Source organism: Xenopus laevis, chromosome 3S (assembly GCF_017654675.1).
Source record: "Xenopus laevis strain J_2021 chromosome 3S, Xenopus_laevis_v10.1, whole genome shotgun sequence".
Taxonomy (NCBI): Eukaryota; Metazoa; Chordata; class Amphibia; order Anura; family Pipidae; genus Xenopus; species Xenopus laevis.
Genome location: NC_054376.1, coordinates 2,149,862 through 2,167,079, shown reverse-complemented (window position 1 = coordinate 2,167,079; position 17,218 = coordinate 2,149,862). Strand labels below are relative to the sequence as shown.

General features: G+C 44.3%; 1 protein-coding gene across 4 annotated transcripts in view; it reads right to left on the bottom strand.

Annotated features, from left to right (window-relative positions):
- Positions 1–16,238, bottom strand: part of LOC108712245 (protein shisa-like-1) — a 34,793-nt gene extending 18,555 nt beyond the window's left edge. The window contains exons 1-2 of one of the 4 annotated variants that reach the window (XM_041587852.1): positions 15,628–16,238; positions 7,414–7,490 (exon numbers count right to left, since the gene is read on the bottom strand). The gene's annotated coding sequence lies outside the window, so the exon portion shown is untranslated. Of the gene's footprint in view, positions 1–4,963; positions 5,096–7,413; positions 7,491–15,627 lie in introns of those variants that run through there. The other 3 variants (XM_041587851.1, XM_041587854.1, XM_041587853.1) reach the window with 3 other exon arrangements.
- Between the last annotated feature and the right edge of the window lie 980 nt (positions 16,239–17,218).

Below are 17,218 nucleotides of genomic sequence, written 5' to 3'. Positions count from 1 at the left end.
TCCGCTTGTCATCTCCACCCTGATTCCCACTTATATCTGCAGTTTTCTATCCCACCATTTATCTTGTGCACAATACTAAAAATAAAGGCCCATTAGATCACTGGCGCTTGTCCTATATTCGGCAGGTGCCCCCTCTCCCCCCTATAGACTCGATTAATAATAGGGCAAAGCAATTCTACATCTTCATCTCCCCTTTAAGAAGGTCACTTTCTTTCCACGAAAATAAAGTGTTGTTTTATTGGAGATTATTTTAGAGACTGATCAGTAGTTTTGTTTCCTCTGTCTCACATAAGCTTCCTGGGCTCCTCCAGGTTTAGATTCCAATGGTCCTTATTTAAGGGACCTGATTCCGCAGAAGATTGGGCAGGAGTTAATATGGAATATGGGGGGGCTTGTCATGTCTTGGGGTGAATCAGGGTGTTGAGAATCCTTGAATTAGTCACAGGGAAAGGGATTTGTATAACATACAAAACAAAAAACATTGTAGCATATCCCCTTCTCGCCGCCGCTCCTCTTGCTGCTGCCAATTCCATGCGGGGGATTCCCACCCAGAACATCTGATTCTGATACTCTGAGACCCCCGCAACCGACTTTTAAAAGGCAAAATTCCATTAAGCCTGAACCACAAATGAAACTGCAGAGCGACGAGTGCCACTTGGGTCCAGTCTGAACAGAGAATTCACACGTGCGCTGGCCCTTTAACAAACTGGCGGCACGATTCATGGGAAGTGGCAGTGGGCTCCATGAATTAAACAGGGGTAGTTTTAATGCAAATCCATTGTCTGATACAACGTATTCCCCCCTACACCTGGGCCTGAGGATGGACTCTGAACCCCCAACGCCCTTTGCAGCGACCGTTTTGTACGATTACGAAATTTTGAGGCATTTGGGCTCCCCAGGAACGAATGAACATGCGCTGCTCAATTAAATATGCTAATTCCTTTTTAATATCTATAAATCTGTAGTTAATGAGTAAAAAAAAAAGCGTAATTTGATTTAAGGTTTTATGGGAAACATTTCATTTGCTGCTCATTAGAGAAGAAACTTTGTATGGAAATGCGCTCTCTGATTTTAGCCAATGAGAGAGTCAGAATGTCATAGTTGTAGCCAATGAGAGGGGTGTGATCCCTCGGGTGCCTATATAGTGAATAAACCCCTGATATAAGAGCAAGGTACACTTAAATCTGTAACTGAGCTCTATAAAGTAAATACCCCTGTGAAACTATGACTATTTGACAAGTAGCATGCTGCAGACTGCACTGATCTATATACAGCCCTGCAATATGTACCTAAATGAGAATATATCAGCCGTAGCTCCTCGTCTGACTGATTCACTGCGTGCAGATGCAACTCAAGGATTGGGGCTTTTAATACCATTCTTTCAATTTGATGGTTTTTTTTGGTCATTATTTACTTGCAGAATAATCTCAGCAGCAGCATCTCCCTCTGACAGTAATTTGCTAATAAACCACAGGAGCAGCGTTCTACTGCCTCTAATTAAGTCTGTGGCACAGAAATAAAGATTGATTGCAGATTGGAACAAATATCCATCACTACAGAGGAAAAAAGATACTTTTATACTGTGCCCAGAACATTCCTTCTCTGTATATTTGTATTTATACATATGGGAGGAGGAGGTGCCATATTGATTCCCTTAGACAGTACAGTATGAGGTATACTTATTGTGTGCCCAGAACATTCCTTCTCTGTATATTTGTATTTATACATATGGGAGGAGGTGGTGCCATATGATTCCCTTAGACAGTATACAGTATGAGGGTATAGCTTATTGTGTGCCCAGAACATTCCTTCTCTGTATATTTGTATTTATACATATGGGAGGAGGGAGGTGCATATTGATTCCCTTAGACGTACAGTATGAGGGTTATAGCTTTATTGTGTGCGCCGAACATTTCCTTCTCTGTATATTTGTATTTATCACATATGGCGAGGAGTGGTGCCATATTGATTCCGCTTAGACAGTACAGTATGAGGGTATAGCTTAGTTGTGTGCCCAGAACATTCCTTCTCTGTAATTTGTATTTAATACATATGGGAGGCAGGGAGGTGCCATATTGAATTCCCTTAGACAGTACAGGTATGAAGGGTATAGCTTATTGTGTGCCCAGAACATTCCTTCTCTGTATATTTGTATTTATACATATGGGAGGAGGTGGTGCCATATTGATTCCCTTAGACAGTAACAGTATGAGGGTATAGCTTTTGTGTGCCCAGAAACTTCCTTCTCTGTATATTTGTAGTTTATACATATGGGAGGAGGAGGTGCCATATTGATTCCCTTAGCAGTACAGTATGAGGTATAGCTTTTTGTGCCGAACTCAGAACATTCCCTTCTCTGGATATTTGTATTTATACATATGAGAAGGAGGAGGTGCATATTGATTCCTTAGACAGTACAGTATGAGGGTATAGCTTATTGTGTGCCCAGAACATTCCCTTCTCTGTATATTTGTATTATATACATATGGGAGGAGGGAGGTGCCATATTGATTCCCTTATTTGGACCCTAGCAACCAGATGGCTGCAATTACAAACTGTAGAGCTGCTGAATAAAAAGTTAAATAACTCAAAACCAATAAATAATAAAAAATGAAAACCAATTGCAAATTGTCACAGAATATCCCTCTCTACATCATACTAACAGTTAATTTAAAGGTGAACAACCCCTTTCACTCCACCACTTCCAGCAACTTTGAAATAAAAATGTCTGGTACTGGCATCACTAGGCATTGGCTTATTGGTCCCTGTGGGTGGTGGAAGGGATCTTGGTTATTCCAACAGTCTCGGTCCTTTAAAGAAAATACTATTTGATGTGCCCCCCTAATTAGAATCCAGAGCTGTGCCAGGGAATAAAGCTCCCATATGTCTCCTTGTCATGAGCAGCTCATGAAATACCATGGATTAATAATGGGAAAAGGACAGGTTAACTCCTTCTGTGTTCCTTTTATATCACAGATCAGTCACGTCAATTCGGAATACCATAAGGAAAATGTGTTTTGGCTCTGGAGTCAGTGACTCATGCAGTGGGTGTGGCTACAACATCCTTGTGGCATCTTACAGGGGGAGGAGCTTCTTTCCAGGTCTGTTAATGAGCTGCCTTCCGCTATTTGTTTTAAAAGTCAGAACCACCAGGGCAGAGAAAAAGGGCCAGACTATAATCGAAATCACATCAATAGAAATTGCAATTCAAATATTTTTGAATTACAATTTTTTCCTTAATTTTGTTTAGCCTTATGATTCCTTTCATCTGGTAAAATGTTATTTGTGGGTTTATATCCCTTTAGATTTAATAAACGTTTCAGGATTAAATGCACCAATTAAGGACAAATCATTCAGGTCAGTCTGATTTTTTTTGAATCATTTAATCACAAAACATTCAGAATTAAAACGTAATCCCTGTTATTCTGGCAAAAGATTATTGGGAACATCGTATCGTCTGAGTCACAATCACTCGTCAGCCAGAGATGGGACTGTAACTACATCAAACAAAATGTGTATTAGATATTGTAACAGTATTGCAACTGTATCTAATCATCATCATTCAGTAAAAATACAGAAACATTGGGGTAACAGTCACCCTGCTATAGTTCCAGGGGTACCCAGGGTACAAATAAATACTCACCCCAAATCTCCCCCTAACTGACCTTCAGACTGGGCCCCCTTAGCTCATAACAAGGTTACAGATATATAGAAACATGGGGTGTCACCTGCTATATGTTCCAGGGGTACCCAGGGTACAATAAGCACTCACCCCAAATCTCCCCCTAACTGACCTTCAGACTGGGCCCCTTAGCTCATAACAAGGTTACAGATATATAGAAACATTGGGGTAACAGGCACCCTGCTATAGTTCCAGGGGTAACCAGGGTACAAATAAACACTCACCCCTAATCTCCCCCTAACTGACCTTCAGACTGGGCCCCCTTAGCTCATAACAAGGTTACAGATATATAGAAACATTGGGGTGTCACCCAGCTATAGTTCCAGGGGTACCCAGGGTACAAATAAATACTCACCCCAAATCTCCCCCTAACTGACCTTCAGACTGGGCCCCTTAGCTCATAACAAGGTTACAGATATATAGAAACATTGGGGTGTCACCCTGCTATAGTTCCAGGGGTACCAGGGTACAAATAAGCACTCACCTCAAATCTCCCCTAACTGACCTTCAGACTGGGCCCCTTAGCTCATAACAAGTTACAGATATATAGAAACATTGGGGTGTCACCCTGCTAAAGTTCCAGGGGTACCCAGGGTACAAATAAACACTCACCCCAAATCTCCCCCTAACTGGCCTTCAGACTGGGCCCCCTTAGCTCATAACAAGGTTACAGATATATAGAAACATTGGGGTAACAGACAACTTGCTATAGAAATCTATCAGCCCAATGCAAGTAGTTATGGGCAGGAAACAATGCTTATTACAGTGTCTGCCTCTACTACAACTCCCAGAATCCCCTGAAAACCAAATGCTCTTTGCCTAAACTGTTACATTGTAGAAAACCATTGTGCACCATTCAATGCTGATAAAAGAAGAGAGAATCACAGAGGGAGGCAGATGCGTTATTCATGTACAGCAGTGCAGGAAGGGATTTCGTGGGAGATAATGGGCCAATAAAATCCTCATTTACAATTATCACAAAGAAATTAACAGCGGCAGATGAATTTACTTGGAAACACTGGATACAGAGTGAGGCAGAGCCAAAGCCTTTGTACTTGGAAATGTACCAACTGTCGGCTTGGGCCGAGGCTGATTAAATATCACTGTATCGAGGGGAGTCTGGACTGGGCCCCCCCAATCACTGCCAATGAGACTATTTGTGGCTCTTTATGCCCCTGTAACACAGCACCCTACAACATCCCACTACATTCAATATCCAACTAACACTCTCTTTATAGTTACATGTAAGTGCAATGGCGAGAAAGCAGCATATTTTATTACCTGCACTACTGGTTCTGACTTCATGACTCCACTCCCTCCTCCTTCAATCTGAGCCACAGTGGGGACAAGTTCACCCACTCAAATGACTTCTAAAGGTGATTATGTTCCGTTGCTCAATGGGAAGCCTCATGCTGAGGCTGCTCTACAGTAACTGCCACTCGCTTGCACTTCATAGTAAAAGAGGATTAAAAAGGGATTAAGATCTGTAATTCTGATGTTGTGTCTTTAATACCTTGGCATGGCCAGCGATTAAGGGCGATGGGGCCCCAGGTCAGACAGAATGTTTAACAAAGAATATTTATAAACCAGTCATTTCCAAGCTTGACAATGGGAAGGAGAGCAGCCCCTAATCGTCTTAGCATCTTTTAACTACTGTATAAACCCAGTGAGAATGAGGAATGAATGGATATTGGGAAGTTGTATCAGGAGTCAGAAGCAGCAGTGCAGAGAAAGGGACAGACACAATGACAGTTACACAGAACTATAAACCCAGTGAGAATGAGGAATGAATGGATATTGGGAAGTTGTATCAGGAGTCAGAAGCAGCAGTGCAGAGAAAGGGACAGACACAATGACAGTTACACAGAACTATAAACCCAGTGAGAATGAGGAATGAATGGATATTGGGAAGTTGTATCAGGAGTCAGAAGCAGCAGTGCAGAGAAAGGGACAGACACAATGACAGTTACACAGAACTATAAACCCAGTGAGAATGAGAATGAATGGATATTGGGAAGTTGTATCAGGAGTCAGAAGCAGCAGTGCAGAGAAAGGGACAGACACAATGACAGTTACACAGAACTATAAACCCAGTGAGAATGAGGAATGAATGGATATTGGGAAGTTGTATCAGGAGTCAGAAGCAGCAGTGCAGAGAAGAGAAAGGGACAGACACAATGACAGTTACACAGAACTATAAACCCAGTGAGAATGAGGAATGAATGGATATTGGGAAGTTGTATCAGGAGTCAGAGGCAGCAGTGCAGAGAAGAGAATGAGGAATGAATGGATATTGGGATGTTGCAGAAAATTAGATTTAGTTTCACTCGGTAGAAAGAAGCTTTTGGGTGAAGTTTCCCTTTAAATGATAAAATTCTTTATTTTACAGATTTTCCAGAGATACAGGAGGGTCATGGATACAAAAGGGACAAACCTGTAGTAATAGAATATTTAGGAAACAGAAACATCTCCCACAACATTTCATGTTTTCTGCCTGGCCAAGAAACAAGCAGCTAAAGGTTATATGTGAATAATGGGGGTGAGTGGGGAATGAATGGGGCGCAGGGGGGGGGGGGTGAGTATCTGTCACTTACACAGGTGGGAATATCTGTCAGTACAAATGGAATGGAGAGAAGCCGCAGCCTCGTATAGTAATGAAAGAATGGGATTGAGAGGCAGAAGTGGGTGATGGGAAACAGAAGAGAAATCCCTTGAGCAGAAGGAGCCACTCAGGATAATATAAACACATCAGATGTGGCATTGCCATTAGCAATATACCTAATACATGTGGGGGGGGGCATAATGGAACTGTGGTCATAAAAAAAATTCTTACCCTACTGTTTCCATCTTGTCCTACTGTCTCCATCTTGCCCTACTGTCTCCATCTTGTCCTACTGTCTCCATCTTGTCCTACTGTCTCCATCTTGTCCTACTGTCTCCATCTTGTCTTACTGTCTCCATCTTGTCCTACTGTCTCCATCTTGTCCTACTGTCTCCATCTTGTCCAACTGTCTCCAACTTGTCCTACTGTCTCCATCTTGTCCTACTGTCTCCATCTTGCCCTACTGTCTCCATCTTGCCCTACTGTCTCCATCTTGTCCAACTGTCTCCAACTTGTCCTACTGTCTCCATCTTGTCCTACTGTCTCCATCTTGTCCTACTGTCTCCGTCTTGCCCTACAGTCTCCATCTTGCCCTACTGTCTCCGTCTTGCCCTACTGTCTCCGTCTTGCCCTACTGTCTCCGTCTTGCCCTACTGTCTCCATCTTGCCCTACTGTATCCGTCTTGCCCTACTGTCTCCATCTTGTCCTACTGTCTCCATCTTGTCCAACTGTCTTCAACTTGCCCTACTGTCTCCATCTTGTCCTACTGTCTCCATCTTGCCCCACTGTCTCCATCTTGCCCTACTGTCTCAATCGTCTCCTACTGTCTCCATCCTGCCCCACTGTCTCCATACTGTCCCACTCTTCATTTTGGTACACTTTTTATCATGTCCAACTTGTCCTTATATCTCCATCTTTTCTATTGTCTTCATCTTGCCCTACTGCAACTGTCTTATCCATTTCTATCATCCAATCATCCTACTTACAACAGCTGTGCCATGGGGGCTCTCTAATTGCAGGGGTCCACAGACAGGGGTTTCTATCATGGCCCTGCACATACTATCATGCAATCTGGGCACCACAAGAGCAGAAAGAGTTGAATGTACCAGACCTCATTGAACCCATCACCTGAGTTAATTGTCCTGATCTGTTCCGGGGTCTGTCAGCCAATGGATGAAGCTTGGGATGCTGAGATGGGATTCAGGCTGGTGACAAAGAGAAGTTATGGGAGACAATCAGAAGCAAAAAGCAGAGAGAATTAGTGGGAAGGGCTTTCTAAGTGGCCGGTTATGTTCTCTGCTCAAGGCAAAGCTTTGTGTTCCTCTGCTAGAAGGACAGACACCTATTGATCCTTAATTCTAATCTCTTTCTCTTCTAATGACAAACGAGAGGCCGTGATCAATAATGTATCTGCTTCCCCTCAGTGAGTCTGGGAACTGCCAACTCTACTTCCTTCCCTGTAATTAGGATCTTCTCTAATAATTACTCACTTAAACCTGAGACGGAAATTGGTTACTGAAAGCAATGGGACCGTGAAGCTCAATATCACAGTGGCACCAGACACCGCCCTACCATATATATATATATATATATACAGAGAAGGAATGTTCTGGGCACACAATAAGCTATACCCTCATACTGTACTGTCTAAGGGAATCAATATGGCACCTCCTCCCATATGTATAAATACAAATATACAGAGAAGGAATGTTCTGGGTACACAATAAGTTATACCCTCATACTGTACTGTCTAAGGGAATCAATATGGCACCTCCTCCTCCCATATGTATAAATACAAATATACAGAGAAGGAATGTTCTGGGCACACAATAAGTTATACCCTCATACTGTACTGTCTAAGGGAATCAATATGGCACCTCCTCCTCCCATATGTATAAATACAAATATACAGAGAAGGAATGTTCTGGGCACACAATAAGCTATACCCTCATACTGTACTGTCTAAGGAATCAATATGGCACCTCCTCCCATATGTATAAATACAAATATACAGAGAAGGAATGTTCTGGGCACACAATAAGCTATACCCTCATACTGTACTGTCTAAGGGAATCAATATGGCACCTCCTCCTCCCATATGTATAAATACAAATATACAGAGAAGGAATGTTCTGGGCACACAATAAGCTATACCCTCATACTGTACTGTCTAAGGGAATCAATATGGCACCTCCCTCCTCCCATATGTATAAATACAAATATACAGAGAAGGAATGTTCTGGGCACACAATAAGCTATACCCTCATACTGTACTGTCTAAGGGAATCAATATGGCACCTCCTCCCATATGTATAAATACAAATATACAGAGAAGGAATGTTCTGGGCACACAATAAGCTATACCTAATCTAATAACAGAGAGAAGTCACACGTTGGCCCGTCCTTGTTACTGAATTTCAGCGACTCCCGACACGTGGGCCCCGATCATTAGATCCTTTGCAAATGATCATTACGGGGAGCTTGTGGGGGGAGTCGCTGATAGTGATAATCAATAATGAAGTCGAGTGCAAAGAGCCGTTCTCTCTGTTTCTGACACTTGAAACAATGTAGCAGAAGCCTGAAACGACTGGAAATGTGTAATTAATCTCTATTGGAAAGTTGCTTTCCTCATCAGCATCAGACGCCAGCTTGACAAGTGGAGCCTCCATTTTTATACGTCTCAGAGTCTGTCCATGTGTTCTCATGTCTGTGTCTGGCACAGAATCCTTACCATCTAGCTTGGGGGTGAGGGGGAACCATTTTATCACTGTTTACAACTGAAACATGGATTTGAATGAACCCTGCACCTGTCATACTCCCAGCCCTGACCCACGGCGACAACTGCCAGTTTGTTAAAGGGCCAGCGCACGTGTGGGTTCTCTGTTGTGCCGTAATGATCAGACTGAAGACAAACAGTGAATCAGCACCAAGAACAAACAGACCCACGCAGCGGCGGCCAAAAATAAAAACAAGTGCTGAACGCCGTCCCAAGTGGCGCTCATTGCTCGGAACAGTCTGCAGTTTTCATTCAATAAATGGAATTTTGCCTTTTTCAGTTTAGGAATGGGAATCCCCCGCACTCCATTGGCAGAGGAACTGGAAATGTTTCCACCTGTCTAATGTTCCAAGGTTGCTGATTTTTCTGGAATACTGACCCATCCCATTAGGCTCATGTACTCCTGGGTTTATAGGGCCACATGTGATGGAAGGGAATTGCTTGCCCACGAGCACCAGATGTACTTTATGATGGGGAGGGGGGTGGCTTATTGGCTGAACTACATGGGCACAGTATAAAAAAGCAAAGCGTTAACCCATAACGATATGCAGAGCCGTAATTTGATTTACAGCCCTACATCAAAACTCCACCTGAGAATCACATTCTCAGTCAGACTCTAGCAGGGGAAAACAGTCCAGTGAGTATGACCAGCCAAAATGCAACTGCTGAGCATGTGAGTGTATAGCCATATGGTATAAGGGATGGTGGCTTAATGTGGCTCTCTGTGCACCCCCAAAAAAATTTTTTGGCTCCCTACCTGACTAGCATTCTAAGATTCCAACCTGCTACCCCCCACCTGCATGTCCTAGAGTGGTGATAGGAAGACAATTGGGGAAGAGTAAGGAAAGGTGGACCACAGACAGTCTGCTACTCCTCTTCTTTGGGGATAACAGGGTCTGCTGTATTGTGGCTACAGCCCCTATCACCCCACCCTACACTATATCCCACATTCACAGCACCTTTGCCCAATACTATCTTTCCTTATAATAAACACTGTCCTACAGGTCCATCAGTATCATTTCACCTTATAGACATTGTATGGATATACTTGGAAGTTTCTCCCATTAATAAGAACGTCCCTGTATCTCACACCCCCATTCTGCTCTCTATGGAACGCTCCAGACACTTGGGGAGCGAGAGAGAGAGGGGGGAGAGAGGGGGGAGAGAGGCAGTGATACAATGTGAGACCATTAGCAGGAAACACAAAGGGAAAAACCTTCCTCCCATCAAAGCCCCTCGGCTCTCAGATCACAGCAGGGCTGCCGGCCGGGCGCGACTCAATTGCTGATTTAGGAAACTACAAAGGGAGGAGGAACAATATGAGTTTTCTGAGAAGAACAGTCTGAACCATCTGTGAATAATGGAAAATAAAAGGGCAATTTCATGAACTAGTAGCAATGCATCACCTAGAAATATTAAGGGGAAGGAAATAAAAAAGATGATTTTATTTAAAAAAAATAAATTGAAGTGTGTAGGAAAATAGTCTATTCTATGTCATTGTGTTTGTATTATGAACTGCTATAGACTCTTTTGTCCAGGGGTTTATGGGTAAGGGCCCACCCTACCTGATGGGCTAGAAGACAGCAATGTTCTGGGGGAGGGAATCTGTAACTCAGTGGGCGGGACTACATTACTCTGATGATATTTCAAGGGGCGGGGCAGGGAATCTAAAACTCAGTGGGCGGGACTACATTACTCTGATGGAAGCTTTTAGGGGAGGGGCAGGAAATCTATAACTCAAAGTGGGTGGGACTACATTACTGTGATGGAAGCTTTCAGGGGAGGGGCAGGGAATCTAAAACTCAGTGGGCGGGACTACATTACTCTGATGGAAGCTTTCAGGGGGAGGGACAGGGAATCTGTAACTCAAAGTGGATGGGACTACATAACTCTAATGGAAGCTTTCATGGGAAGGACAGGGAATCTATAACTCAGTGGGCGGAACTACATTACTCTGATGGAGTTTTCAGGGGAGGGGCAGGGAATCTATAACTCAGTGGGCGGGACTACATTACTCTGATGGAATCTTTCAAGGGGAGGGACAGGGAATCTGTAACTCAAAGTGGATGGGACTACATAACTCTAATGGAAGCTTTCATGGGAAGGACAGGGAATCTATAACTCAGTGGGCGGGACTACATTACTCTGATGGGAGCTTTCAGGGGGAGGGACAGGGAATCTGTAACTCAGTGGGCGGGACTACATTACTCTGATGGAATCTTTCAAAGGGAGGGACAGGGAATCTGTAACTCAGTGGGCGGGACTACATTACTCTGATGGAAGCTTTCAGGGGGAGGGACAGGGAATCTGTAACTCAAAGTGGATGGGACTACATTACTCTGATGGAGCTTTCAGGGGAGGGGCAGGGAATCTATAACTCAGTGGGTGGGACTACGTTACTCTGGAAGCTTTTAGGGGGAGGGGCAGGGAATCTGTAACTCAAAGTGGATGGGACTACATTACTCTGATGGAGCTTTCAGGGGAGGGGCAGGGAATCTATAACTCAGTGGGCGGGACTACGTTTCTCTGATGGAAGCTTTCAGGGGAGGGGCAGGGAATCTATAACTCAGTGGGTTACATTACTCTTTAATCATGGGGGCTTATTATACAAGATTAACAGGGTTTTCCTCCAGGGGGTCCTTCTTGGTAGTGCACCCTGCCATCATGTAAATATGAGTCCTAATAAAAAATAATGACCCTCATGTGTATAGCCAAACCCCTGATCTACCCCAGCCACTCCCCACCCATAATCCACTCATACTCCACCCATACCCACAAGCCCCTCTTTTCCATCATTGGCCTGCCTCTGACACAGTGCCCCCCCCTCAATGATAGCCCTGGTGGGTGGGATTCTGATGGTATCTTCCACAGGGAGGAGTCTGGGAGTGTGAAGCTCACACAGTGGGAGGAGCTAAGAGTCTGTATCTCAGGGAGAGGGTGGGATTAGAAGACTCTGATGGAATCTTCTATAGGGAGGACAGGGAGTTTTAAAGTTCACAGGTAACCAAAAAGGTCCAATAACCATTACGACAGAACCAAAGGCTAATGCTCTATGTCATTTGTAATAAAGGAACTGACATAAAGGTGTCTGCCCCGCCCCCTGCGAAATTCATATAACGCTGATTGATTTCCCGTCCAAGCTAATTTATTAGTATTATAGAAATGTCTTGTTTGTGCAGCAGCCCCAGAGAAAAGGCTGGTTCAATATTTGCTCGCGGCCACGTGTTTCCTCGTCTCATATTTTCTGCCGCTACAACGAGAAAGTGATTTGAAATAAAGACGAGATGAGGGGGGGAGCGTATTTGCTTCCCCTTTATCTTGTCTCATCCGAGTTCATTTAACATTTACTGATTAACAAAAGCTGCAACTCAGCAGCCCCAACGCCCAGAATAAATTGACAAAAGTTCAAAGAAAGGCTGCGAAACGAGTCAGGCCAGGAGAAGCAGATCATAATGGCAGCTCCCGCCCATATGTACAGATACAATTATTTGCTATAAATACACAATAGCTTTGCATTCATAACAGTACAAGGGACTAGAAATGGTATTAAACCCTCTATAACAGAAATTTCCCTTTTAAATTAAACCAAATCTGGTTCATGTGTGTTCGAGGGGGCGGGGCTAATCCATTTCATTTTGCTCAATTCTTGATCTAAAGAGGCGATTTAATGATTTATGGAATATTTGCTGCATGGAAAGATAACATGGTTAATGAGGCCAAGTTTGATGTTGCTATAGAAACGAGTACCCTAATCAGCTAATTAAGGAAGACATTAATTAAAGCGCCAGCACCAAATAAATATGAATTCCTAGTCCAGCAGTTTATATGCAGTAGGATAGGGTCAGGGGTCAGTTTTGAGAGTTTAGGTTACACATTAACACAATATTCCAAGTTGAGAAAAAGGCCCAGGTCCACGGAGTTCAACCTTAACTTGACTAACTGACAGCTGATCCACCAGAGGAAGGAGAAAACCCCAATATAAAGCTTCAGGGGGGGGAGGAATCAGTCTCTGGATCAACTTTGTACCAACAGTTAATATCAGTAACCCTGTATTCTCTCTCTCTCTCTCTTGCAAAAAAAAAAGGCATCCGACCCTTCCTTATAAAGATCTAGTGAATCTTACATCTGCCACAAAGTCGCATCAGTGTGAAAACTTGTTTTTCTATCGAAAATTCTCATCCCAAAGTTTTAATTTTTAAACTTTACGGTTCATATGCTCAATGTAATAACATATTTATTCTGTGTGCCTTCCTAAGTGTTCTTATTTCAATCAGTGCTAATTAATCCTCTCACAGATAGCTGGAACTAGAAGAACTAACTAGGACTGTTGCTTACAATGGGGATCAGATAGGATCTGTGCAGCCACTGGGACAGAATGTTCTGTTATACAGATAGCTAGAATCTCAGCTGCCATAAAGCAGGACAGGACTGCTGCTTACAATGGGGATCAGATAGGATCTGTGCAGCCACTGGGACAGAATGTTCTGTTATACAGATAGCTAGAATCTCAGCTGCCATAAAGCAGGACAGGACTGCTGCTTACAATGGGGATCAGATAGGATCTGTGCAGCCACTGGGACAGAATGTTCTGTTATACAGATAGCTAGAATCTCAGCTGCCATAAAGCAGGACAGGACTGCTGCTTACGATGGGGATCAGATAGGATCTGTGCAGCCACTGGGATAGAATGTTCTGTTATACAGATAGAATCTCAGCTGCCATAAAGCAGGACAGGACTGTTGCTTACAATGGGGATCAGATAGGATCTGTGCAGCCACTGCAACAGAATGTTCTGTTATACAGATAGCTAGAATCTCAGCTGCCATAAAGCAGGGCAGGACTGCTGCTTACAATGGGGATCAGATAGGATCTGTGCAGCCACTGGGACAGAATGTTCTGTTATACAGATAGCTAGAATCTCAGCTGCCATAAAGCAGGACAGGACTGCTGCTTACAATGGGGATCAGATAGGATCTGTGCAGCCACTGGGACAGAATGTTCTGTTATACAGATAGCTAGAATCTCAGCTGCCATAAAGCAGGACAGGACTGCTGCTTACAATGGGGATCAGATAGGATCTGTGCAGCCACTGGGACAGAATGTTCTGTTATACAGATAGCTAGAATCTCAGCTGCCATAAAGCAGGACAGGACTGCTGCTTACAATGGGGATCAGATAGGATCTGTGCAGCCACTGGGACAGAATGCTCTGTTATACAGATAGCTAGAATCTCAGCTGCCATAAAGCAGGACAGGACTGTTGCTCAGATTGAGTGTAACATGTTGAATACATTTAAAGTAATTGTTATTTAGCCAGTGTGTATCGGAGAGGAGATGAGGTTCTGACATTATGAAACGTGTTTGTGTTAGTGGTCGGTAGCCGGGTGGCAGTTGTGTGAAGACTTGGAATGTTGGAGAGTGTTGGGAGCAAAATCAAAATTGAAATAAAATTGACATGTCAGTTCAGTAGTGACACTTGTGCTGCAACTTAGTCTGTCTGTGCCAAGGGTTCCTGGGCCTCTGGAATGGGAAGGGGGTGCAGAATTTGGGGTTAACGCTGCTCCTCACTGAAGGTACAAGATGTGCCCCCCACTCTGGTGTCTCCGGCAGTAGAAAGTGAAAGCAGCGAAGTTCAACCCTACGGCAACTCATTCACCTGTACAACTCGTCAGCATGGGGGTCACTTTCTGTGGGTGTCGGACAGTGGCTCCCACAATGCAATGCACAGAAAGGTTCCCAAACTAAAGGCCAAGGGGATACATTTTGAGCTCATTATTGATCTCGTATTATTCACTCAGATAAATGTATCTCTCGGCAGCCAAGGTTATAGATACGGGGGTCAGTCACTGGTAATGGGGTGACACAGGGGGAGTTAAAGACGGGGTGTAGGTGATTATATTCTGTAAACTGAGAATTGAACCCAAAGTCTTGGGGAGCAGAAGGGATTTTATGATGAAGACGGGGCAGGAAGGAAACAGTTAAACCTGCAGATGGGGGGGGTAGAAAGTGGGTGGAGGGGTAAATGTGTAGAATGGGGGTGAATGGGGGTTGGATTGGCAGAGCTGATATTAACTGAAGAAGATGGGGGTGAAACAGCGACTGGGAAAGGGTTAATGATTTAATGACAATGGGAGGCTTCTGTTTAATCTTTTCAATTGCTGGAAACTCCATTATGTGAATAATCCCCAGAGATTTATTATATAAATTATACATATTCCCCACCTGTTCCACTAACAGCCCCTCCCTGCCTGAAACAATAACCCAGAGAAAATAAACCCCCCCCCCCATGTTGTGCTGCCTCATGTACTGTCACATTTGGGGTCCCCCCCGCCCATTCTAGATGTGCCTTTTCTTTCCCCTGGTGCCATTAATTATCACAATTAGTAAAATAGTTTAGAAAGCGAAACCACGACCCCTCTGTGCCCCATGATTACCCCCCTCCGACCCCAAGCAGTGGAGCGACCCCACAATCCCAACACTTCGGACACACCTGGACAAGATAACTGGGAGGGTCAATGCCCATTAAATGGCCCAAGATAAAGGTTCCGGGTGGGTTGTTGGACTCACCTTTGAGCTGAGAGACCCCCGTAATGAAGTCATTCTTCCCCAAACGTTGCACCCCAGGGGGAGGTCAGACAGGAGGGAAACCATAAGAACCCCCAGCGGATTTGTCTCTTCCTTCTCCGACCCCAGCAGAGCTCTGGGCACTGGGCAGGTAAATCCCGTGTTATTCCAGGTGGAAAGGCAGTTGTATGGGGTTAACCCTTTATTCCAGAGGAGGAGGAGAATGGAGTGTTGTTGGGCTCTGGATTCAGAGGCAGAGAGAGACTTTACACTGCACTCAACCTGTGCCCTTCCTCCTCTCCCAATCCTGCCCCCCAACTGTGCACTGAATTCACCCCCCTCTCCTCAAAGTGCTGCCCCTCGTCTCCTCCTCTGTCCCCCGCAGCTCATTATTCTGGATTAGGGATCCTCACCCTCCTCCTCTTCTTCCTCTTCTCCCTTCTGTCTCTGTTTCCCTTGATTCCAGATCACTGGCTCCGATCCAGAGCAGCTCTAACACCCAGGTCACTGCTGCAGTTCTAATGAGGAGCAGAGAGTGACAGTCCTGACTCAGAGACAGAGATCTGGGCAATTACCGGCTGCATCGCTCTCTCTCCCCACCCAGCACCCAACACCCAGCACCCAACTCCCAGATCCAACTCCCCCCCATCAACTTGCTGCAAATGACGCTGCTGGGGCAGAAAAGCTCCTCTCATTACTCTCACGGCACCAGCTCCCCCCCCCCTCCTACGTTCCTCTCTGAGAAGAGATAAAGGGCAAGTAATCCCAAGGATTGAGAATGTGCTATAAACATGTATAATACACAGAGTGGTGTCATCAAGATGCTGAGTGATGTCATCCCTTATGAACAGTCCTTAGTGATGTCACTAAGTCACGATTGATATCGGTATAAGATTAAAAGGGATCATGGATCACTGCAAGGTTGGGGGTTAATTCCCTAAGACTCTTCCTATAGGAACCCCCATCATTGCTCTGGTCTGTCGCTGTACCGGGCTCCATATGAATCAGTTCCCTCAGCTCTGGGACAGTGAAGCTCAACAGAACCTGTTAGTCTCCGACTTGAACCCAGAACTTCTGCTTCTAATGAAAGATTTTCACAATTACAGGAAACAAATAACTGGAATGTTGTCACTGTAATAAGTCTGTCCAACTCTCTCTCTCCTTCTACTTTATTATTTCTCAGCATTTCCTAAACTTGCACTAAAGTCACATTCGGGTTTCTCCCCCCATCCCTTGTCATCACAGTGTGAGACTGAATCTGCCACTATATATATTTGCCACTAGAGGGCACTGCATAAGCCTTTAGTTTTATATATTCTACACTTACATTATGTGCATATATGATATGGGGGCGACAGGGGAAAGATGGGGGGCTGTGCCTATATATTATACACTTACATTATGTGCATATATGATATGGGGGTGACAGAGGAAAGATGGGGGCTGTGCCTATATATTATACACTTACATTATGTGCATATATGATATGGGGGTGACAGAGGAAAGATGGGGGGCTGTGCCTATATATTATACACTTACATTATGTGCATATATGATATGGGGGTGACAGAGGAAAGATGGGGGGCTGTGCCTA